A 25,865-nucleotide genomic window follows, 5' to 3' on the forward strand; every position below is an offset into this window, starting at 1 on the left:
TTTGAGGTATGAGGAGTACGAAAATACAATTCCTTTAAGTTGCGGTTTTCTTATATATTTATTTATAGGCGCATGTAAAACATTTTTCGGCTCGAAAATCTCCAAAACTACTCGATCTATTTCATTGAAATTTTGATCTTCTGTATTAGTCGACTTGAATATATTTAATGAAGATCGGCCGAGTCGTACTTGCGTTACGCTCAATTTAAGGTTGAAAAAGTTTGAGCGGGGAAGTTAGAAGCGTGGTCCGTTATGATACTACAAGTTGGAACGTCGACGTTTCTTTATCTGTGGACTCTACGGTTAGCGATGTTAAACCGAATTAAAACAAAAAAAATATTAACGTAATAAAACTAAATTAAATTAACGAAAAGTCGGTTTTGCGCAGAGCTACGCAAGAAGACCGATCCGAAGAGCTGCGCAATTTTTATTAGCTTAAGACGGCGCTTCGGTCTTTCATCCGGATACGGAGCGTTCTGCGTATGAATCCGAGTCGAGGTTGGCATTTTTCATACGTTACAAAATTTATTTTGAATCGTTAAAAAAAAGGACTTAGGATAGCTATAATTCGTCGTAGACTTGTAGTTCCGTGAAGGATAAATAAATACTTAAATTTGAATCTAAATACCCTTGTTAATCGCAGGCACTGCTATATTTAACGTAATGTTTTAATGAATTTAGCGTACGTTGCGTGTATTCGTTATTATAATTTTCTTCTTTTCAATATTTCTATTTCGTTTTATCTATTCGTCTGTTTTAAGGCAGATGAATCGATAAGAACTTTCTTAAAAATAAACAAAAGTTTTCAAAACTTTCTACTTCTGTGTTTAGTTCGCTTTCCTCATTTTATTACTACGTTTGGTATTAAATATACCCCGATTTTTCTTTCGCTTATAATATTTAATGTCGTAAAAGTCGACGGATAAAACTTTGTGTTATTTATTTACTTTAAGAAGATCGTAAAATTTTAAAAGAACTTGAGCGAAGATACTTTAGCTTTGTCTTCAAATCTCCAAGGTAAAATAAAGTTTATTAAATATTAAATTTTACGTTATACCTCAACGTTGTAAGAAATTCATCGAAAATAGTTATAAATTCAATATCAACAAAGGTAATTTCACAAGTAAAATTGCATCATCCACGATTTAAACAGAATATAACACGGTATAGAAAACGCCACGTGTCACAATATATTTATGAACTTTCATTTACGCAGGTTATTATATATTTTTCATACAGACTGATTCACAAAGAATATAACGGCCTTTCATTAAATATTCTTAGAGCGAAAATAAAGAAGAAAGTCGTTATTAACATAAATTCAGAAACGCTTTGTTAGCGAGCGCGGTTGGCGAAAGATTTTGCTCTGAATTTTGTACCTTCGTTAAATTAAAGTCGTGATCTAAATTAACGGGGTAAATATAATGATTTTATGTAAAATATGATCTAAAAAACTAAAAAAAAAATTAGATTTCAGTTCTGTATTTTTAGTATTTTCGAAAAATCTGGGGTTTAAGGATCGAAAAACACTATTTTACGTTTGGGGTAAAATAGCTTTGTTAAATACAAGTTTTAAACAAACGTCGCAGAAAATTTGATTCTAGGTAAAATGACGTGAATAAAGAATTTGGAAGTATGATAATCAAAATGATGAAAGACAACCAAAAACTTTATCGAGCACAGTGGCGGATATTCTCAACAGTTTATTTCATCGCTTTGTTAGTTATTTTTCTAAAATATTTAATTATTTTGTTTTGTAATATGAAAAATTTATTTTGTTACTTAGTTGTACCTAATTAAAATATACACATATACGCGAAAAAACCGATTTCGAATTTCTTCAGAGGGGTTTTTTGTTATGATTTATCTATATGTGAATATTTTTAGAAATATATATTTTTTTAAATTTTATTTTCCGTCTCTAAAATTTGTCGTTTTCGCTCTAACTCTTTCAATTTCTATTATTAATTTTTTCTTCAATTATAGGGTTATTAAAATTAAAGTAGGTTTGGGTCCTGTATTATATTCCGGATCTAAAATGAGAAGCAATTTTTTCATTTCTTTAATAAAAGTTAAACCTTTATTTTCAATATTTTAAAACAATTTTCTTTTAAATTATTTTTTTTGTTAGGGATCGCTTCTTTATTAATAGAATTCGTCTAAATTAGTATCAGAGAATAAGGAAGCTCCTAACATAAAAAACTTTTTTCGAAATTTGGGAATTTTTTTGCTGTAATCTTATTTTAGAAATCATGAATCTACCGGCGTAACAGGAAAAATTTTGTTATACTTTGTCAGCTTTTTACCGACTTTTTGATTAAGAGTACAGTATTACTTTCGGTCGCACGGTGTGATGGGGTGTGAAATTGAATTTTCTTTACGTTTTGATGTATGAGGAGTACGAATATACCAACCGTTTACTTAAAATGAAACTTCCTTTTATATATATCTACGTATAACATTTATGGCTCAAAAAACTCCAAAATTATTTGATCGATTTCATTGAAATTTTAATACGCTGTACTAGTGCATCTGAAGTTACGGATTTGAAAATTTTATGAAGACTGATCGAGTCTTCTTTAGTTACGCTCGGTTTAAGATCGACAACATAACCTCAATTTGAGGTATTTTTTTCGGTCGCATGGTGATATTGGTGAGTGAAAATGAACTTTCAGACCTTTTCCATTATAGGACTGCACGGCTTAAACTTTTTCCGATAATGAAATAAACGAGTTCAAATAATAAAGTAGTTTCTAGCTTTCAATCAAAGCTATCAGACCATTCGGTAGCGAGTGTTGCCTTTATCATTATTAAGGTCTTAATCTTATCGGTACTAATACCGCGTAATATTATTTCATTATGTAGGCCTTCCAGGTCAGTTTTAGTACTGCGTTTTACGTAAACCGTTTATAGATTTATTTAGATTAGTGCAGGAAATTAACAGTAATGAAAAGCGGTGAAAATTTTATAGGGGAAAAATTACTTCACAATCTACGAATACGTGCCGACAGCACGTATTCTTAGAAAGCTATGACAAACGCTTTCAGTAACATTAAGCAACGTCGGACTTGTTATTAAAAAAAATCCCTTTCGGCACTCCGGAAGTTGGAGGTAGATTTCACAGGTGGTAAGTAGAGAATAAAAAAGATTTCCATCGTAAAGTTAAGAAAAACTTAAAATTTACTCGATACGACAACGGTTGCACGTGAAAAACTTTTCACATGTTTATCGTACTAAAAGATCCATCTTCTTAAAATTCCAGCAAATTTTGGTCATCCCTTACCGTAAAGGTTGGTCGTATCAAAAATCGTTTCAGACAGACATTTTAGGTAATGTTTAGAGGACTAACGACCGCTTTAAACCGATTCGATAATTTGCTTATTAACGGAGGTATGATTCTTTTTTGTCTTCGAAACCGAATTTTTTCACCCTCCTAGGCCGATGGTTGGTCAAAAATTATCCAAAGAATAGTAGGAACTTTAAACGAATTCTATATTTTACTTAATAAGAAAGTAATAGCGATATTTTGTTTTTACGAAAAAGACCACCCATTTCCACCCCGACGGTCCGATTTGGCCGTTAACAAACTCGACCGAGATTTTGGGTCGTGGTATTTTTAAGAAACAATTTCACTAAAAGTTACGGTAGTTAACGTGTTCACAAGAAAGTGAATTTCGACATATCTTCGCGTTTCACATCTTCCAGACCCCAAAACCACCGTCCGGTGGTTTTTCCGGAAGTCGATCACGGTACCCGTTACGATAGGTAGCTTTCTTATGAAATCTACCTAAAAGAGTGAGTATCAATATGTAAAAAAAATACTTATTTAAATAGCTCAAAATTGCCTGTACATAAAGCAATTCGATACGTTTATTGTGGGTCAAAACAGATGACAATAATAAAATTCTGCGAAGAAGAATTAGAGATAAGTTATTCGACTTCCGCTGATCGTGCAAACTACACGCGTGAAGTTTGTGCAGATTAGCATTTTAGGAAATCGTATAAAAATCGGTGGCTCAGGCCTTCACGTAAAGATAGACGAAAGTCTGTTTCTCGACGAAAAAATCAAGTTGGACGTGTTCTATATCAACGGTGGGTTTTTGGATGCTTTTGTCGTCAGGCAAAAAAATGTTTTTTTTTACGCCGTGGAAGACAGATCAGCGCAGTTATTATTCAGAAAGTATTTTGCCTGGATCAATTATATTGTCGGATTATTGGAAAGCTTATGACGACATTCAACTGTTACCAGAACATTACGCACAGTACTTTCAACCGTATATATAATTTCGTTGATTCTGAGACTGGTGGTCGCACGCAAGGAATTGAAAGCACTTGGCGTTTAGCAAAACGCAGAAAAACAGTGCGGCAAACATTTTAATCTTTTAGACTCTTATCTCTGCGAGTACAGGGGCCGGCGTAATCAACATAAGAACTTGTTTGAACAGTGCTGTCATATATTGTCGCCTATTGGCCACCCGAATAATAATGGCAGTAACGATAATGATGGCCCGTAACGATAATAATTGCAGTAATAATGGCGGTTATGATTATTTAAATGAATTCAAAAATTAATTTTTACATCGAGTTGTTATTTTAATATCTGGCTTCTACAGAAAAAGGTTTAAGCCGTGCAGTCCTACAGCGGAATACATCCTGACTTTCTTTACGTTTTGCGGTATGAGAATTACAGACACCGTCCGTGTTCCAAAATCTCCTAAACTACTGCATCGATTTCATTTAAATTTCGAAATTTGAAGATTAGTTTAGTCGTTCCTGAGTTAAGCTCAATTTAAGGTCAACAGGAAACGTAACCTCAGTTTGAGGTTATATAGGGGTTATAATAATTTAATTTTCTTGTCGGCAGAGAATACGTTTTAATATTAAATTTAAAACAAAATATACCTCTCTTAGTTTTCTCATTTAATTCTCTTTTCGTATATTTCTGGCCCAAAAAATTATACAAGATAAAATAACGAAAAGTCGGTCTTCATGCGCAAACTACAAACTACCGTAATAGGTAAAAGAAAACCGACATATATTCATCCACATATTTTATTAGGTTTTAAATGAAAATAGTGATGGATAATTATTTTAAAGCAACGGTTAGTCTAACTATTTTAAGTAATTCGAAATGAAATTTATTTAATATAAATTAATATTTTTTGAATAGATTACATCGTAACATCAATTATCTATAAAAATAATAATAATCGTAGTAATCTTTAATCGATGTCAAGAAACTAATATTTCTGTGAAGTATTAGATTCAACTCTTAGATGTTCAAGTAGAGTAAAAATAAACATAAATTACCTCATTTATAACCGCGTAGGTGAAAGTTCATAATTAAATTGAAATATGGCCGTGTATTCTGAATTTAATTGTGTATAACAGCTGTTTAAAAATATTTTGGCTTTTTAACCAATAAATGTGCTCGATATTTACGGATTCTGGAGAAAATTAATAATTAACATATACACAATTACATTAAATATAAATAAAGATACGTAAATTAAAATCTAATAAAATTTTTATTTTATAATTTTTTTTTAACCTCTCGCTTTTCGAATTTTGAAAGGTTAGATTACTTAAACAAAGGTTAAACACTTAATATTAAAACTTTACTCGTTTGAGGAAATATTCTAGCATATTTTATGCTTTTTTTTACCAAACTGTCCCCTCTTTTTTAATCAGTTTGTCGGCTGTAAAATAAAACAAATATTTCACCGCGATCCTTAGCAAAATTATTCAAACGTTGTCGTTATTATAAAATTCATTTTTATTTATTTCCTTATAAGCCTAAAACTAAAAAAAAGAAGACGTTATCAGAACGGTTGTTCTACAAATTACTTGCGAAAAAACAAAATATATGACTAACCGCATTAAAAGTTTTAAAAACAAAATCAGAAGAAATAGAAAAAGACAGTCGACTAAGTAACCCGAGTGAAATAATAGAACAAAATTAATTAGAAAAGAAACCCCTAACGGCTATAATAATAAAACTAAATAAATCTTTTGTATTAACCAAAAACTTTTATAATAAAGAATTCCTTAACAAGAGGTGCAAAATTAAGATACAACAATATCGTTTTAAAATAAAAAGGTTTGTGCGCCAGTGAACGCTTATCTATCCGCGATAAAAAAAATTTCTTCACGCTTACAAAAACCGGAAAAAACAACCCGATAAAAAACTTTATAAACCGGAAAATTCTAATACAATTAAAAGGGAAACGGTTTAATTTTACGATCGCGTTTAGGTTGAATCGAATACAGAAATGTTAGTTTATGGAATGAATAGTTTAACGATGAAAGTATTAGAACGCTTCGCAAAAAAACAGTAAGCGATACGGTTTGCAGAAACCTCTGAAGATTTAAAATTAAAACAAATTACCGCAGAAAGTGCAAAAAAAAAAAAAAATAGAATAATTTTGAAAAACGATCAAAAACATAAAACGAATAAATCCCCCCCAAAAAAGGAGAAGCAAAATAGATCCGAGGAAGAAGAGAAAACAGTCAGAAAGAACGAAAAGATGTGGGAAAACTTGAAAAATGCGGGAAAGAAAAAAATGAAAGTTAAATAACAGTCGGTATGCAGTCCTTCGGCTGCCAAAATGGGGAAGGAGAAATTAAAACACCGATTAAAATGTTTTATTGAAAAACCGGTTCAAAAAAATCGCCCTAAATTCTCCCGTTCCTCAAAAATCGAAAAAAGCTATTGTTTTATTTATGGCATATTTTCTAACTTTATTTTTTTAAATGTCTGCCTAGGTATAGTAGCAGTGCATGCGACTGCAGGTACCTGAATTGCTGTTGGACTTTAGACATCAGAATCGATCGTAATTTGAGGATTATACTAAATTATTAGCGTCTATAAAACAGATGAAATCAGGTGTTTTTAATGACTTATAGCATTTTAATTACTGAAAATGTTAAAATAATCTTTACTCGCATAATATTGATGTTTTATTCTTTGTACGAGATATTCGTAAACCTATTACAGTGTTTCTCTCACGGTTTTTTTTTAACCAGAATCTAACGATAAGTCAAAGTATCTACTTTTTAATTCTTTTTTTAAATCTAAAATTTTTTCTGGTATTTTGATATAGCATATTTAGCTTTTTGTTGTTTTTATTTTTTTACGACCGTATAAATGTTATAAAAAAAAAATAAATAAAAAAAACATTAAGAATCGCTGTTGATTATTGTGTAATAATGAAGATTTAGCCTGTTGTTTTTATAATTTGTTTTTAAATGATATATCCTAAAAAAAATTAATTAAAATATAAATTGGATATTTTTAAAGGTAAATATTTAAAAGCGATGCTTTTATTATTAAATCATTCGTTTATTAAATAAATTAAAAAAAAAGAAAAATTATACTACTACACGTATCATCTATTTAAAAATAATGAATATTTAAAAATAGCAATAATTTTTTAAAAACTGTTGTATGAATTCATTATTATTATTATTATTATTATTATTTTTGTTGATATATTTGTGTGTCTGATTAAATAAGAGAATAAATAAATTCATAATTTTATAGGCCAATTATTCAATTAATATTTTCTACTTCATTAACATTATTTGTTGTCTCTTTTTCCGAGTTGTGTGTCGGGCTAACTTTTTCTCTTTTCGTACCTTCTATCCCCCTATCGTTAGCATAAATTCGTGTACCGACATTATATTATTCTGTCCGCTATTTTCCTCAAATTTTGTCATAAAATGTGCATGAAATTAATTAATAAAATAAATGAATAAGAGTGGGCTTATTAATATGAAATGTTTCCTCTTTTTTTTTTCATAACGTTTAGGGTAGTGTAAAAGATATATTATTTTCATTTTATACTAAATATATTTAAATAATTCTGTATAATAATATACCGCGTGTTTTTTTTTGAATTTAAAAATCGTTAAACGTTTGCTAATATTTCATGTAATTTGATATCCTGTATATTGTATAATATAATGTCGTTCGTACGTTAAATTTTAAAATATTTTAAAGTACATTTAAAAAATTAAAACGTTTATGATGTAATAATATTAGTAATAATTTTGTTGTAAAACTTTTAAATAATTTGTATTTTATTATATTCATTATTCGTAAATGTTTTGGTGTTAAATTACATCGTATAAAAATCGTTTTATTTTAATCGGTCCCCTCCTCCCCTCCTCCACGTCGTAATGAAGTCTTTTATTAAATATTCATTTTATAATATTATATTATTTTTATATGCGTAAATAATTAGCAGTAATCGTTTGTATTCACGTATTAATTTATATCGCGTTACCTTAAAGCTGACCGATATGAGTTCCGCTCTGTTACCCCGGTTTAATAAAAATAAATAAAATAAAAAAATAAGGATTTTTAATTTGAAATAAATGTTAATATAAAAATCTTTACGATGTTTTGTAATGTAAAAATGAACGAAATCGTTAAGACAAGGCCGACGATCTCTGGGGATGAGTACAGACAAATCAAATGCTGGGTAAAATCAAGTAAATTAGGGCTGGTAATCTCTTTTATAAGTTTTTTATAATATTTTTTTTTAATGATAATAGCATTATATATTACAGTTAATAAATAAATCTTATAAAATAAAAAATTTTACACAATTCTATTAATAACAATTACTAGTCATACTAAAAGGGAAAATTAAACAATATGATTATTTATCTGAAATATATCGTACTGTTATATTTGTGTGTGTGTGTATATATATAAAATTTTATATTAAAGAATCATATAAAGCAAAGGATTCAAAAAAGCCGGTAATGAATTATATACTTTTCCGGCTAATCGGTCACGTTATGCAATTCGTTTTTAAAAACTGCCCGTTAATTATAACGAGTAATTAATTAATGATATTGCATTAACTGTATCGGTCGCATCGATTCAATTTTTTAAGCTTTATTTGTATGTTTATGATAAAATAATTTCTTTTTATTCTGATAAACCAAAATTATGAATTCTTTTTTTTATTTTTTATGAAAAAATATCTGCCTAATTTTACGATGAGCAGTTAAATAAAGAAATTAAAAAAAGGTAATTATTTCTGTGCTTGTTAAATGTATAAAATTATTTGTTTGATTAAATTTAAATCGCTTAATTTTACTTTTTGAAGCCGAGATGCTCAACAGCATAAAGCAATTAGTTACCAGAAATTTTACTAAAGCATATCAATTTCGAAAAATGTTTTCGACTTTTTGAACATTTGGCGGCTCATATGATTTTTTTTTATTACGAAAATTAAAAAAAAAAAACAATTTTAATGATTAAAATGATCGCTAAAATTGATTATAAATAATTTTAAAAAAAATTTGATATATTTTTTGTAATGGGGAACTCCCTCGTGCGGGGAGCGGCATTAAATTATTTGAGTGACTTTATTGTTTATTGAAATACGTTTTGAGCATTAAAAACTTAGAATTGTGAAAACAATTTTTTTTTTTCATTTTCTGGGCTCTCGTACACAAGAAGCGTTGGCGTAAAATTAATTTTTTAAGAAAATAACCCTTAAGCGGTGGTAATAAATAAAAAAAAATAAATTTTTAAAATTGTTCAAAAAATGCAATGAAAAAGCCGTAATTCTAAATATGTAAGTTCCGAGGAAGAGGGTGAAAATCTTTAGCTGTTTTTTAAGAAATACTAAAGAGTAAGGGTTTATCAAAAAATGAAAATTTTTACATTTTAAATGCGACGGATACTTTTCGGGATGAATGTAAATTTAAAATAAATTAGAAAAAAATGTTTAATTAAAAAAATATTTTGGTTACCGACAACATTGCAGCTGGACGTTCAAAAACATTTTATAGTGGTTCGAAGCTCTATGAATATAGAAAATATACATCCAAAAAACTCCCGTTAATTGCTTTCGTGAAGCAAAATACAGCTAAAAAACGAAAAATATATGAAGTTATTATTTTGGGAAGCGGGTGAATATTAAATAAAAATGTTTCCATCCCTTTTCCGGTTTCGGAAAAGATTTAATACGTTCTTTCCTTCTGAAATTAGTACCTATCTATCGAGTTTTAAGAAAATCAGAGAACGGGTTCAGAGTTATAAGACCGAATACGGGCTAACTTATATTCGCACAAATATGTCCCCGGACGTGTTTGGGACTCGAGTGCGTTGGAAAAATACATTTTTTCTCAGATTATTTAAATGTACTTTGACTGTTACAATTTGTTGGTTTCCTTAAGGCATAAATCTTAAAAAAGACCAATTTTTTTAGGTTTGTTGACCGATCTTTATACTTTCCTGCGCCGAGAAAGTAAAAAAAAATATTTATTTTTAAAAAAATACAGTATTTTGGAAGCTACAGCTACATTAAAAATTGCTCTTTTGCTAAATAAATTGGTAATATCATTACAAAACTTCTAAAATATATATAGATGACCAGAATCGTATATTTAAATAAAACGAACATAATTATCAATTAACTAGCGTTTGATTATTTTAAACTAACTTAGTTTCTAAAAATTTATTCATATTTCGCTGTTAAATTGTTTCAATAATTGACTAGGAAAGCAAAATTGAGAAAAGTGGTTGTAAGAACACGATAAGCAAGAAAAAATACAAAGGAAAAAGCTTAAAATAAACTGTTAAATGTTAACCATTTAATAATTAAATAATCGATTTATAATATGTTATTCTGTTAAATTTATAATACTATAAATTATAATGAAAGCAGATGCGCTTAGAATGAGAAAACATCGGGAACAAAGAAAAGAAACATCAGAAGAATTCGTAATCGCAAGCTTATCCGTGGTCCTGTGAAACTAGAACCGAAAAAATAAATGACTTGTGACCCAACGACTCGATTATATTCCGTTTGTTAAAGTTGTGAAAGAGTAACGGTGAAAGAAAAACACGTAAGATCTATTTATTTATTGTATTTATGATGACCCCTAGTCGATTTAACCGACTTTTGTTATAACTTTATAATCAACTTCAAATTAAAGTAAACGGGTACTCTGTTCAATAATAATTACTACATCGTCTAAAAATCGTTTAGAATTTAATTATTATATATAATCTGGCATATTATCTATCCGTTGTCGCAAAAGGTGGTCTATGTATACGTTAAACAATATCGGCGACATACTACAGCCTTGTCGAACTCCTAAATTTATCCTTATTCTATTATTTCCCTTCCCTAAAATAGCTATCTCGGTGCCTCTATACATTTCTAGTATGGTGCCTATGAACTGTTTTGGAATTCCTTGTTTGTTTAATATTTGCCGAAACTTTTGTGTTACTACTTTGTCAAACGCTTTCTCTAAATCTGCATGTATCATATGCGTTTCCTTCCCGAATTCCTAATGTTTTTCTATCGGCCGCTTCGTTCCAAATATATTATCTGTAGAATTTCTAACCTTTCTGAAACCAGCTTGTTCCTCTCAGAATCGTTTCTACTGTATTTTTAAGTCCTTTTGTTATAATTCTTGAGAATACTTTATATCCGGATGGTAACGGGCTAATTCCTCTATAGTTTTTGTATTCGCTTCTTTCTCCTTTCTTAAAGATGGGTTCAACGGTAGCCACTCTCCTTTCATCTGGGACGATCTTCCTTTCCCAGCACGTATTTAATAAATGTAAATATCTCTGCTTCACGTCACTTGAAGTATATCTTAGTAACTGTACTGCAATTCCATCGTGTCCAGCAGCCTTTCTGTTTTTGCTGTCCATTTCGTACACCGTATTATCTCTCTCGTCCTCATCATTCTGTTCATCGATCGACCACAGTCGTTAAAAATATTCTAAGAATTTTCCTGGTTTACAGTCTCTATTTTCGCAAGGATCCCTCTCCTCGCTGTTTAGACGTTTCGTTACTTTGTATGCTATGTTTTGTCGCCCGTGGATGTCCTTTTCTAGTTTTGTTATAAGAGTTGCATTTCTTATTTTGATGATTCCGACAAATCTTCTTAGCGATGATTCTTTATCTGTTATACTCTTCTTTGTCTTTTTCATCTTTTTTCGTGAGCCACCTCATAAATGCTTCTTTTTTCTTCTTAACGGCTTTTTGGATCTCTTCTCGTTCCAAAAAATTATATTTTTCTTTGCCGATCGTTTCCTACATCCAAGGGCTTCATATTTTTCTCTTTTTTATATTCCCTTTATATTATCTCGCTCTTTGTTAATGTCATAACTTAATAGAATTGCATCGTTACGGATATCTAATCTATCATCATTATAAAGCAATTTTACTCAGTTTTTTTCAAGGAGTGGATCTTGTATTGTAAGTCCGTATTCTTCCTCTTTTTTTTATGTTTAGACTCCCGGAATCACCGTCAGGTATTACTTCAGAGGATGAATGAGGAAGATATGTATGAGTGTAAATGTAGTGTAGTCTTGTACAGTCTCAGGTCGGCCGTTTCTGAGATGTGTGGTTAATTGAAACCCGACCGCCAAAGAACACCGGTATTTACGATCTAGTATTCAAATCCGTATAAAAGTTAGCATAAAAGGTAGCCTTTACTAGGATTTGAACGTTGGAACTCTCGAATTTGAAATTAGCTGATTTGTAAAGACGCGTTAACCACTAGACCAACCCGGTGGGTCCGTATTCTTCCTCTGTCGTGTCGGTGATCTGTTCCTACTTCTCCTCTAAGAACTTGTGTTTCTAAACAGTTCTGCTGTCTTCTGATTTGCAGTTAAGTAGTTTATTACTGATTCTTGACCTCTAGCCGGTCATGTTATTTTACGGTAGTAAGTTACTTCCATATAATTATGTTGGAAAACATTTTAACGAAAAATTACCTGTTTTACATGTATTCTACACGAGTCGTTAACGACTCTGAGAACGCGCCTTTGTTTTTAATTTATTTTTTAATTAAGTGTTTTCTAACAGATAACTTGATCGAGAACAACTGTATTTATAAATTTTAATATCGGAACGTCAATAAATGTAACTGTATTAAAAATATGTTATTTTCTATTTAACATTACGCTTAAATTTTTACATACTGTATACTAAGTGTAGTCGTGAACAGACTCAGGCCGACCGTTCCTGAAACGTGTGGTTAATTGAACCCCGACCACCGAAGTACTCCGATATCCACTGTTTATTATTTAAATTCGCATAAAAGCGACTGCCGTTTACTAGAATTTCAACCTCAGAACTTTTGACTTCGAAAATCAGCTGTTAATTAGCTGATTTGCGACGACGAATTAACCATCAGACTGAATTTTTGTTTTCATAAAAGAACTATATGGACATTAAAATCTATAAATTACGCGACAATGTAAAGTAAACGTTTCTTACTGTAAATTGTTTTGACGTGTACTTTTTAAACGTATTTTTACTATTGTCGGCTTGCTTGAATTCATAAAGAACGTTGTAAAGAAACAATTTTTTTCTGCAATTAAGAAGGAATAAGTAAATATTCCCGTTATTAATCGATCGCCATAACTTGTAGATTGTGCACGAGATTTTAAAATAGATAAAGTGTCGCTTCTGGAACGTAACTGAGAACCGTAAAACGATTCTGAGATTTTAAGAGGTAAATTGAAATTACGATCCGCTTTTTATAAAATTTACATTAAAATTTTTATTCTCGTACGTATTTATCGATTTCGATTAATATCCGGGCAAATATTTTGACCGGAAATTCTAAAGCTATTAAAATTAAATCGATGGACTTCAACACTTATAAATAAGAGAACCACCCCCGTTGTAGATTAGGGTCGTTAAAACTCAGTTAGTAGTGTTTGACATCTGATGAATAAGAACGAAGATGTGCGAGTTAACTTGTCGAAGATTCGCTGCAGGTGGTCTTCCTCTTCGTAAATCTCTTTTCATACCCCTCTTAATACGAAGGATGGATGCTTTAGTAAGAAGGCAAGATAGAGGTTGTAAGATCTGAGGGTTGACCGTTCGGGGTCAGGCCAAGCCCACGGACGAGACGTGCCTTGCATTTTATCCTCCTGTTAACTTCTACTGTCACTTTTAAAATAGATTATTATTACTACGACGACTATGTTGACACTTAGTTTAACGACCGATTTGGTGATATTTTTACAGTTTAGCTTTATCATTTTAAATCGGTCGATTTAAATCTGAAAATTAAATAAAATATGTTTCATAACTTTTCGTAATGTTGGTGCACTATTTTTCACTGGCGTATAAGATTTATTATTTATCTTGTATAAAAAATAATCTATGCGAACGTTTTTTTCTGAAAATGTTTAATTAATTCGTTTTATAAAAAAATAAAATAAAATAAACCCAAAAAGATTAGTTTACCCGTAATAAAACTATTTGTTTTGTCTTTTACCGACGATGTTACCACTATCTTTTATTTTGCGCAAATTGATCTGTTTAAGGTTTCTGGCATTAAAACGTATCGTTTGGATATACACCCGAGTTTAACAAGTTGGTTTATTTAAATGGATGAAATTTTTAATCATACGCTTCATATATTCTGGTAATTATTTATGTTTATCTTTATTTTTTATTTACATAAATGTTAGCGTTTAAAAATATTAACAAAAGTGTAGCCGAAGTAGAATCGCTCCGCTGTTCTCTCTAACTTTCCTTTGAATACTTTACCTGTAATAAATTTATAGTCCACGTAATTATGCGTAATAAATGCAACTAATTTTTGTTTGAATGCAGTTAAAACAATTTTGTACAAATAAACGAAGTATTGTGATCGCGAGAAATTTCGGTTTCAGATTTCAACGGAAATCTCCATTTTGACCATCCTTGAATCCATTTTGACTAGTTTCGGCGTGTCGTCTGTACGTACGTATGTACGTCTCTCGTATAACTCAAAAACGATTAGCTGTAGGATGTTGAAATCTTGGATTTAGGACTGTCGTAACATCTAGTTGTGCACCTCCTCTTTTGATTGCAATTGACTGAACCAAAAGTGTCCAAAAAAGCCCAAACTTCCACAAAAATTTGAATTTTGGACTTTTTCTTAAGCGCAGTAAGAAGCCCTCATCGAGAGCTTTTTAACAATACACGATACGTGGTACTTAATTTCATCGGTTCTAGAGTTATAGCCAAATAAGATTTTAATTAATAAAATATTTTGATCCTACAAGGGAAGGCACATCGGTTCGAATCGGATTTCATCTGATTTTTTTTATTTAAATATATTGATTTATTAATAATTTATTAACCCTGATTGTAAATAAAAGGTTTACGATAAATAATAATTCAATAATAACAATAAAACAAAAAAATATGAAAAAAATCAGAAGTTATTAATGAAGTAAAATTTTATGTACTTTTAAAAATGTATTTAAATGATTTCATAGGCATTATTACAAATATGTATATGTAATAGATTTGGTGAAACATTATTTAATATTAATTGAAAAATACAATTTAGAATCGTATTGTTTTTGGATTTTCTAGTTTATTTTATCCACATTAAAGTTAATTACAGAATGACTGAAAAATAGACCCTCACAAGAACAACATATACACTGAGACATGCATGGCCGATCTTTAATAAAATGCAAAAATTGTTATCGTTTAGTTGATTACTTCTCTGATATTATCGGACAATATTCTCCCTAAGTCAGAGATGATCATCATTTCGTTTATTTGTTTTTTGTTGCCGATCATTTAATCGCTTTTTGGTTTGAATTCTGATCTTAAATTGTTTACACGTTCTCTAGTTTTTAAATTTTCTCAGTCTTTATATTCACCACCCTCTCTTAATCTTTTTATTCTTTTCTTGGTGTAAACGTTTTCTTCCTCTTTATATATTTCATCTTCTCTTAATTTTTTTATTCTTAACATTTTCTTCTCCTTCATATTCATCTTCTTGTTTTTTGAGAGATATTTTTTCACGTAATCTTTATTTTTTCCTTATGATTGTTTCTTTTTCATTTCTGATTATTCATCAAATAATCCGATCATAAAAACTGAATATTTTACACCGTAAGATCGAAATTAACATTTGTAACCGGTATACAGGCGTTCACTAAACGGAATAGTTTAATTATTATTAACTTTTATTTATACGACACACCAGAAATTTGAAATTTTTGTTAATCAGCAACTCACGAAGATACTAACAATGCTGATCTAGTAATAGTAGTAAAGAGACTTTTACTCTATCCTAATATTTATTGTAAGATTGTTGAACTACTAATCGTATAAATATTTGACGTTAATAAAAACTAATATTTCAGCGATCGTGTACTTGTCCGCTTTATTAAAGAATTGAAGGATCGTATATCACTTTCAAATGAAATAAGTTTAAATGAAGGGCAGAAAAAATGTGTTATTTAATAGGCGTACAAGGAAGTCATGTAGTGTCCACGTTGGATTTTTTTATTCTCTAACAGTGTGTCGTTAAATCGGACCGCTTAAATTTTCTGTTGTACTCGGTTAATAAATTAATAATTAGTTATTATTTAGTTATATGTCTTTATTTGTATTATTATTTTTTGTTTAATAACTGATCGATTAATTAGAAAGTTATTGGATTTAAAGTAATTAATTTACGATTCTTTATGTAAAGTTATCTATTCATTCGTAAACATCGATATCATTTGAACCAAATATTGTTCTCCTTTAGAGGACGTACAGGTAAGCTATCTTATTTCAGATCCAACGGTACAAATGGGGATTATTAATCTAAACTTATCCCTGTAATTGAAGACAAGGGGGAAAATCCACCCTTTCAATCGGTTAGGATAAGTAAAATTTCAATTTTATTTTTGTTTCCAAGTCTATAAAAGTAAGACCGATAAGAGAAATAATAGTCGCCTCGTGTCTTAGCCAGAAGATGCCAGATTAGCCAGATAGCTTCGTGCCAGATTCAGACTCAGTCCGCACATGCAAGGATCTCAAGCCGGGTAACTTCCTGCGGTTGATCGCTTTAAGTGTACCGGCTCTATGTGAATCTGACTGGAGCTGGATTATTCGTCTACGGTAAGATTGGCCGCATCCAAAGTCACGTGAACTGAAAACCAGATCTGATCTAGACGAAAGCAGTGTTTCCTTCGAACCTCCTTTGAAAAAGAGAAGAATTAATTCGGACAGGAATGCCGAGTGCGCGTTGGAATTTGATTTGCGACTAGAATGCCGACGGATGAACACCGTCTTATTTTACGGATCACGGTGGCGTGTATGCGGCAAGAAGATTAGCGACAACTTAGAAAGGTGAAACCTTTCGTTCATCTATCGGATTTAGTAATACAAGGATATACAGTCGATTGTGTTGTTGCATCAGAGCTTGGTAGAACGGCACGACTTGGTAAATCTCATTAGGGATAGAAATGTATCGCTTGCCATTTTTATTGCCGCTTCGCTGGGAACATTTAGTGCGGTAAAGCTAAAGCTATCCAGTAATTCATTGTTTATCTCTTTTGGAAGTTGTTTTTAGGGAAATTTTTATCCGATTTTTTAAAAAATAACTGTCAACATCGCTATTTAATATGAATTCTGTGTTTATTCGTAAGTACGTAAACTACCTACTGCAAATATAGATAAGATTTTTACTTAAATAAAACTTTTATGACGATTAAAATATTTTATTTTACAAACGTCAGGATATTTTCTACAAACTAAAAATGTTCTCTGGGCAGGATGAATAACCCTCGTACGGTTAGGAGGTGAATTACGCAATGTATGCGACCGAAATAGATAACACGTAAATATCTTTATTAAGAATTCTAACAAAGATTATACAATTTGATTCTTTATATGGCGTGTGTTTTTCAAGTTTACTTCGTTCGGAAAAAATATCCAAAAATCTAACGCATCTGGATAATTCTGAAAATATTTTCTTTTCTTGATCCCGTGATGAAATTGCAGACATTTTATTTACTTTTATATCGGGAAAATTTTCAATTTACAAATTCATTAAAAAAATTCGATCTCCAAATTCACGCTTATTAAATTAAAAATCTATTTATTTTTTCAAAAATACAACCGACATATATTTTGTAACGGTAGGATGTTAATCAATCTTTATAATGACCCCGAAGTCGAGTTCGGAACACTAATTATTATCGGTAAGAGTTCAGATATTAAGTTTTGTTGTTTCCTATTTTATTAATTCTTAAAAAACTATATTATTGCCGTAATTTACAGATTATCCTGTTTTAAGCCGTAAAATGAAATTTTACAAAACTTAAAAAATAATATCGTTTAAATTTCTACTTGGTTAATGTAAAAATAAGTTTAAAAATGTATTCGGTTGTATAAATTAGTTGTTTTATTATCTACAATTTTATTTACAGAAATTTCATTAAAATAGATATCGATTGATCGTTTCTGGAGGTATGGATATTTTTTGCAGGTTTTGAATCGTAGCTCGAAGGCAGTTACGTCCTGTGTTCGTGTTACAAGTGTACCTGTAATATTTATTACACTTATTTTAGTTTCCCGAACAACCGTAATGCTTTACATTAAATTCTATTTTAAACTAGTTCCTGCTGATATCGTTACTTTGTATTTCGTTTTAGTTAGAACCGTTTTCATCGTTTATCCGCTACAGGTTTTCGAAACTGTAATAAAAAAAGTTTTATAGCTCGTAAAAAATACGATATTTAAATAAGTTGTACGTAAAAGCTTTTTTGTTGTTTTCTTCTTTAAATATTGACGAATATTTTGGGTATAATAGTTAATTACTTACATAATATATTATTAATAAAAAAGAGCAGTAATTATTTCTTAATATCATTCTCAAACAGAAGTTACGGTAATTGTGAAAAACAAACTAATTTGACTTCCCTCCTCCAAAAAAAAAAAAAAAGAAGTAAATTAAGTAACCATTTGTTATTTGGAAGCGATAAAAAATTACTTTGCACTAGTAAAATATGAACAGTATTCTTTTTCATTAATTAGTGTAATTATATGTTACATACTGTGTGTACCACGAAGTTCTCCTGGAACTTTCATAACCTATTCTCTTCGTAAAAATAAAGGAAAAAATTAATGTAAACATTTGTTTTAAAATGGTTCGTTTGCGAGTTACGGCGTATGAAAGATTTCGCTTGGATTTCAGCTACCCCGGTGAAATGAGGTCGTATTGAAATTTTTTGGACATAATTTAAGCGACAAAATTAGTGATTTTATTGTGGTTTTTGACCTGAATTATAGTATAAAATAGGTCCCAGTACCCCATCTGCAGTAAGTTTAGAGAAATCTGGGATGAAAACCAATAAATCGGGGTAAAAAAAGCCCTGGTTTTTATGTTTGATGTACAATAAATTTGTTAAATGAGTAATAAACATATAAAAATTTTAAATAAAACCCGGAAAGAATTTAATTCTAAAAAAATGGTGTAAGGAAGGTTGAATAAAACAAAGAAAATTTAGAAAAATTCGAAATTTATTTACGAGAGTTATCTCTAAAGTAGAGACCTCTGGGAAATTTCTCTCCTTAAGGTTGGCGAACCTGCTCGTTCATGGCCACGCTAGTAATGTACACACTGCATTGTTGTTTGTAAGTTTTCGCGTTGCAGTATCTTTGATTACGTTATAAAATGAATAGGAAAATCGATGTTGCCGCCGACTATGAAGTTAGTGGAGTCATAAGTTATTTAAACCGTCTAAACGTTAAACCTTCTGAAATTCGTAGGCAGTCGGTTTCTGTGTACGGTCATAATATAATGAATGAAAGAAACGTCCGAAAATTGTGCAAAAAGGTTTAGAAATAACAGAATTAATGTGCACGATGAAGAACGTTCGGAGGGCTCTCGATAATCTCCGAGGACTTGTTGAAACGCGTCGATGATGAAATCAGAAAAGATCGTCGCTCAACGATTTCCGACTTGGCCCTTTTTTCCTGATATTTCAAGAGCTGTTATCGGTCGCATCGTTCACGACCGTTTAGACTTCAGAAAAGTTTGTGCACGTTGGGTGCCGCATGCCTTAACAGAACGTCACAAAAAATTCCGAATGAGATGGAATTTTTGATGCGCTAAAAAGAAAAAAAGTAATCGGTTCCTTAATTCGATTGTTACCGACGGTGAAACGTGGATTTCATATTACACTCGAGACAAAACAACGGTCAAGTGAATGGCGTCATCCTCAATCTCCAACCTTACCGACAAACTTGAAGCCGCAATCATTTGGACGCAAACTGATGGCCACAGTCTTTTGGGATCGGTTTGCCGTACTGCTGATCGATTTCACGCCACGTGGAACGACTATAAATGCAGAACTATACTGCAAAACTCTACGTAAGTTGCGGCACCCCGTTCAAAATTCGCGACGTGGGCGACTGACTGACGGCGTCGTCCTGCTGCACGATAATCCACGTCCACATGTTGCGGGTCCGACACTTGATTTACCGAGAATATTTGGATCGGATATTTACGATCACTCATCGTATAGTTCGGACTTAGCTCTTTCTGATTACCGTTTCTTTGGGAAATTGAAAGGATTATTGAACGGTAAGCGATTGGGAGGTGACGATGAACGTAAAAATGCTGTTAATCAGTGGCTTAATGGAGTGGCGGAAGAAGACTACGAGGAAAGGAGCCACGAACCCAAACAAAAAAATAAATAATAAAAGCAACCCTGAAAAAAGGATATATTGAAGCTAGTGTTTCGCTACGATAGATACCTTAATTCACGTGGCTATTTATATAGAGAAGTATAAGATGTAGTTTAAAAGAAATAGAAACTATAAAGTTTTAAGAATAAACCTTCTTACAATGAAACCGTCTACTTTAGAAATAACCTTTTGTAGAAACAGTACAGTAGATCAAGTGCATTATATGTAACAGTTTGTAATAATAAATGTTTAAAAATGAGCCCGCCATTATCAACACATTTACTGGCACGCTTCTCTTCTGATTTTGCTGCTGTTTTAAGTTCTTCAGGACTATCCTTAAGTTGCTCAGGAGCATCCATAACGCGGACAATTAATTCCTCACGTGAATCTATATTTGTTTCGTATACAAAATCTTTCATCCATAACCAAACGCAAAAGTCTAAAGATATTAAATCACGAGATCTGCGTGGCGAGAAATGCGGACCTCCACGATCCGTTTCTCATGGAAATGATGATTTAAGAGACGGTACAAGAGGAATGGGGAGGCGCGCCATCGTGCTGGAAGTATACTTGGGTTTCAGCGCTGGAGGAACATTTTCAATCAGCTGCAACAATTCTTCTTGATGAAATTGCAAGTATCCCTCGGCATGTAAGCGGCCGGTTAATATGAACGGTCCAAACAGCTGACCGTGAAGAAGGCCGCACCGTACATCGACTCTAAATCGGTGTTGAAAATTACCTTCCGTCAATTCACAAGGATTTACTTCTGCCTATGTGTGCTCATCGCGTAAGTTGTTGACGCCATCTCGAGTGAAATTTGCCCCGCCGGTAAACAGGTCGTAATCGCAGAGCTGTCGATTTGTGTTCCACCAGTTGCAGAACTCCAACTGAAGCGGACCGTCTTCTGGGTGCAGATGTTAAACCGGCTGTTTACGATAAGGCTAAAACTAGATTTGTGTAAGTACCCTCCAAACTATCGAATGTGAAACTCCGATTCGCTTAGAAAGACGATCACGTTCAAACTGAAATTCATAGCAAAACTTGGCAAACGACAGCACTGTATCACTGTATCACTGTTCACTGTATCCGACGTACTTAATGTACCTTAAAAAAAAAAAAAAAAAAAAGTTAATGTACCTTACAGAATGGTTTAAACATTTCGCATTGTTGATGAACTTTGTTGTTTTATGCCCAACTTTGAAATATAATTTTTCAAATAATTTATTGCATTTCTGTCAGTAAAAAAATTATAATTAAGTAATTTTTATTTATTTATTTTTACTTTTTGTGTAATTTCCATTTTTATAAAGTTTTTAACAGTCTATTTTTTTTTACAGTTTTTTCACTTCACCAAAACAAAATTTGGTTTTTATTTACATTAAAGGAGTTTCTTGACAAATGTAGTAATGTACTGTTTTTAAATAAAATTCTAACTTTTCTTTGTTTTATTCAACTTATTTTATACAGTTTTTTACAGAATTAAATTCTCTACAATTTTTGTTTAAACGTTTTGCGGGTTTATTACCCGTTTAAAAGAGTTATTTATTGTACGTCAAACATAAAAAATGTCCAATTTATTGGTTTTCACCCCAGATTTCTCAAAAAGTGCAGATACGGTTGTGGGACCTATTTTATTCTATTTTTCAGGCCAAAAATCATAAGAAATCACTAATTCTTTTGCTTAATAATCTACTAAAAATTTCTGTACGACTTCATTTCATCGGGATAACTGAAATCCGAGCAAATTTTCCAGTAGCAGTAACTCGCAAAAGAAGCATTTAGGACGTATAAGTTTATGTGAAATTATTCATTATTTTTACAAATGGAATATGTTAGGACAGTCCCGGTAGAACTTTACGTTTTGAATTACGTTATATATTCTTTTTTAAATATATTACATACGAGATTTTAAGGAAAGAAGTACCGGACGATCGATAATATTAATCGATGAAAACATTACAAAACTTTTGACAGCTTATTTTATATTTTATTTTTAATCACTTTTAAGTACAGGTTCTGTAATGAAGAAACGGATAGAACTTTAGGGCTAAATTTACAGTTCTGAAAGTTCGAGTAAAAATTAAAAAGAAAAGTTAATATAAACATGCGTGGCAAACATTTCGTTTATAGTTGTATATCGCAAAACATTTTATTTCAATGATAAAATGAAACTTAAATTAAGGGATAAATTTGACGGTTTGGTATTGTTTTTTACCTAAAAATTGATCAAGATAGTAATCACAACTTTATGAAATAATTAAAAATATATTCAAGCGGTATCCAAATCTGTTATTATTATGAAAATAAGTTAATTTCAACTCCAACTTGTAAGTTACAAACCTAATTTATTAAAAAAAATTGTTTTTAAGTAGAAATTGGACGATTGGAAAACTTACGATTTCTAAAATCCTTGTAAAATTTTAAATTTATTAAAAATACTTTTGTAAATTTTTCACTGTAACATTAAACTGTTATTCCGCTCTTAAATATTGTACGCGGAAAGGGAAAGGGATATACTTCCCTTGTTTCTTCATGCTATCTCCATCTTTCTCAAGACGATTTTTTTTTAACAGACCCTATACGCTTATATTAAGTCGTGGAAAGCGATCTGAATTCAAAGCTTCAGTTCTTCAGATTTCTTAAGCTGAATTTACGTTTTCATCGAAGGTTGCCTAAAATTATATTTATTTTTCACGTTTCGTACTATTTCGAGTTTAATACGCGTATAACTGCGTCATATCTGAGATCCCAAATGTTTTTTTTTTTTTTTTTTTTAATATTCGAATAATATGCTCGTTTATCACCTACTATATATACGCTTGTGTTTGTATATCTTACCTGTATATAATATACTGTAAAAATAAACCAAAAAACCTGTGCTTATAATATTAAGAAATTTATTTCTTTTTTTTTCAGGGTTCGAGCAAAGGAACAACTTGAGTGTGGTCCTTTCTTCAGATTATATCCTGCGGGAGGTTCTGATATCACCACCGCTAGTACCGCTCCATCTGCTGCTACCGGTGCAACATTAGACAGTCCATCAGGAAATACGCCGACATCTACTAACACTGAATTCAATATGGAGTGATGTGTTTAATTCGATCTGGATCCTGAAAAAAAAAAACAGTACTGATAACGTCCCGAACTGTAATCTGTAGAACTATTTTAAATGAAAAAAATAAATGTATGTATAAAAGTCGTCAGGTATTTTGAAATTTTATATTGAAAAAAAAACTATTACAATGCACATTATAATATGTATTGAAGAAAATTTAACTTTAAACGAAATTGTGATTTGTATTTATAAGTGCGTTTGCGGTGCGTAATTTTGTTTTAAAGAAATAATTCCGAACATAGTGTCTATTATCAATTAATTATATAATACAAATTATTAATTAATTTATATTAATAATAACAATAATAATAATTATAATAATAATGATTTAGGCTATAGGCTATTTAAATTATCTATATTATTGCTGTAGTTACTTACGTAGGCTATTCATTATAGTCTGTAGATAATTTGTGGCTAATGCTGCCTTAAACAAATATATTATGTGCAAACATCGATGTTTGTTTAATACGATGTCGGGAAGTGATTACATTGTATTTTACAACACGTTGTTTTATAGTATTATATTTGCATCGTATAGCCTAAATTATTTGTAGTATAGTACAACACAAAATGCAATACTTATGTACGCAAATAAAACAAAAAATAGTAATAATGAATTCGAGGAATGGTTTTTTTTGGATAAGATTTAAGAACGTTCTTAAATCTTTTATCCAACACAGGCAGGAAAACCCTCGACTAAAATAATAATACATATTATTATACCGTTAATTAATTTCTATAATTTTTGATTGAAATTTAGTCGATCTAGAAAAATATAGTAATTTTTCATGTAATAATTAATATTTAAATATTTCAAAGTAACGTTTAAACTTATCGAGCTTGAAATTTAGTAAAAGTGTTAAATTATCATTTTTTAACATACAGTTTTCATTTTGAAGAAAATCGTTCTAAACAACATAAAATCTTATCGTTTTAATTTTCTTTTGAAAAAAATTCTACGTATAGACCAGGTCTTACATTCCATGCAGCATAGTAGAAGGGGAACAGGTTTTAGGTTGTACTAGCTAAACCGACCGTGACAAAAGTATTTTTGATATCGAAACCAACCCCTCAAAAAAATAATGGGATAAATACCTATTAAACCTTTTAACTGAAAGTATATTTTTAAATACCGTTATATATAATACAAATTCTAACGAATACAGAACTCTAGTCGACTTCGAAATCAGCCGATTTACGACACGAGTTTTACCGCTAGACCGACCCGGAAAATATATTTGTAACAGGAAAATTGTAAAAAAGAATCTTTTTTTAACGATAAAATATTTAATCGATCGTAAAACTTTACAAGGATTTTCTTTTCGGTTCATCTTAACATTACAGACGTAATATTTCAAAACTTTCACGTAATTAAATCGGTACTAATAGTATTTTGATACGATGTTTTCGACAAAAGAATCTCACCGCAATGTTGTTGCAGAACTTTATGACTTCCTAAAATATTTTAGAATTAATTTTTCTTCAAAAATATTTACCTTTTAGTCATCCAGAAATTTTCTTTAAAGTTTAAAAAGGAAATAAATGTGATTATTTTTCTTATATATATATACGTACACAGTGTTTCGGGAGATGTAGAACAAACTTAACGGGATGATTCAGGAGATCAAATTTTAATTTTAATTAAATTTAATTCAAATTTAAAGTGGATCGTAAAAATTATACGTGAAAATAGGCACAAAATCCTCCCTAACTTTTCCTATTCCACTACCGCAGTCCAAGTGGAATTTTATTTTTACTGTTTACGAAAACTTCATAATATTTACTTAAATGTCCTTTTTATAGCGTGCCTAACATATATTTATAACAGCCTAACATTCGAGTCATAATAATTGTATCCAAACGTCGACGGCGGTTTCCTTTTATCGCTTAGACGTTTTTCTGTTACGTGAAGGTAAAATTTTTCATTATTAGAATTTGTACGAAATAAACGAAAGAAAAGTATTTTTCCGTTAATAGTTTTTACTTTCCTAGCATCGCAGTTCTAGAACTACGCTGCAAGAAAGAAAGTACGGTAATCGGTCTTGGGCTTTTTGCATTTTTCGACTGTCATGACCCAGGAACCGCAAAAAAACAAAGCGGTCGGTTATGTTCGTACGTACGTAAGCATGTGTATGTGTGTTTGAAGCTTAATAGTTTTTTACCGGATAAACTGATCTTGGTGAAATTTTGTAGAAACTGGTGCACAGGCAGCGATTTGGCGGTAAAATTTTTGGGTTGATATCTCCAGGGGGTAGATAGTTTTTTGGGATGGATTT

At 30.9% G+C, this 25,865-nt stretch overlaps 1 protein-coding gene across 2 annotated transcripts in view; it reads left to right on the plus strand.

Annotated features, from left to right (window-relative positions):
* LOC142329243 (fork head domain-containing protein crocodile-like) overlaps positions 1 to 25,865 on the plus strand; it is a 101,529-nt gene that overhangs the window by 61,948 nt on the left and 13,716 nt on the right. The window contains exon 3 of one of the 2 annotated variants that reach the window (XR_012757442.1): positions 23,391 to 23,658. The gene's annotated coding sequence lies outside the window, so the exon portion shown is untranslated. Of the gene's footprint in view, positions 1 to 14,326; positions 14,429 to 23,390; positions 23,659 to 25,865 lie in introns of those variants that run through there. The other variant, XM_075373653.1, reaches the window with a different exon arrangement.

Source organism: Lycorma delicatula, chromosome 8 (assembly GCF_047948215.1).
Source record: "Lycorma delicatula isolate Av1 chromosome 8, ASM4794821v1, whole genome shotgun sequence".
Classification (NCBI taxonomy): domain Eukaryota; kingdom Metazoa; phylum Arthropoda; class Insecta; order Hemiptera; family Fulgoridae; genus Lycorma; species Lycorma delicatula.